Here is a 1,161-nt window from a genome sequence, read left to right as displayed (position 1 = left end):
AGCAGGAAATTAGGATAGGCTGTATACCACTCTGCTGTGCTGGCCAATCTGCAGGATAAAGGTCAGAGACATTTCCTGCCCACATATGCTTACTACATACACCACGTTACTCTTGTGTGTATGGACCCAAGGTCTTGGTAACCTGCACAAGTGTAAAGAAGTTTTTATTCCCCCATGTATGGGTGTATTAGAGCTAGTTAAAATATGGCAATCAACTTCCATGGAAATGTTTTTAAAAACAGGAAAAGATGAGGACTGTTTTTCCTAAATTTCCTGCATATTTTCAATTTTAATTGAAAATGTCTTCAAAGAACTGGAATATTTTTGGCTTGGGGAAAATATTACTTGTCCCAAACAAGCAGAATTTTCAGGGGTTTTAGCTGCAAGCAACTAAAGAGTTTCAAGGTGAAACTAAAATATTGCACACAAAGATTTAATTTAGAAAAAAATAAGTTAATTTTCCATTACAAGATTTTTGGCTAAGTTTCGACTAGCTCTAGTGAATAGCTCACAACTGAATCTGGTGCTACTGGAATAATTACCAATTGTCTGGAGAGTATTTGCAACATCGGACTGTTACCGAAAAGTTTATAGTGGAACATGCATCTTTCATTATTCATCTGTTTTAAATCACCCATTTAGGAATCACAACAAATCACACAACCCAAAGATTTTAAAGTCTTGAACGGAGGTACAATTTTCACCAGCTGAGGAGCTGGCCCTGAATGTTTCAGACCAGGCTTGGCACATTGAACAAGCTGCTTGGATTTGATAGTTAGCTATGATTTCTACGGATACTACTACTCATCTATGCTAGTGACTGTATTCAACTGGAGAAAGTTTGTGATGGACATGAAAGCTCAGAAGAGACACTCTGTGCAGTGCTAGGGATGTGTAAACTCTATTGTTCATATGTATCTGTAATATGTTATCCAGCTAAACTTTTAAAACCCTTCTTGATCCTGAGCAAATTCCTAATAAAATACTGAGGTTCTTTAGGGAGAGGCTTGAAATATTCCAGTTAGACGTTTTAAGAAATTTGAGTTTTACACACAGGTACATGTGTGTGTGCCACACCAAATATTAATGGGTCAACTGCACGTATGTGCACTGTTTGCTATTAAATCCCATCTACTCTGTTAGCAGATCTTGGGGTTATGT

Source organism: Alligator sinensis, unplaced genomic scaffold, assembly GCF_000455745.1.
Source record: "Alligator sinensis unplaced genomic scaffold, ASM45574v1 scaffold685_1, whole genome shotgun sequence".
NCBI classification, from domain to species: Eukaryota; Metazoa; Chordata; order Crocodylia; family Alligatoridae; genus Alligator; species Alligator sinensis.
This window is presented reverse-complemented; position numbering follows the sequence as displayed.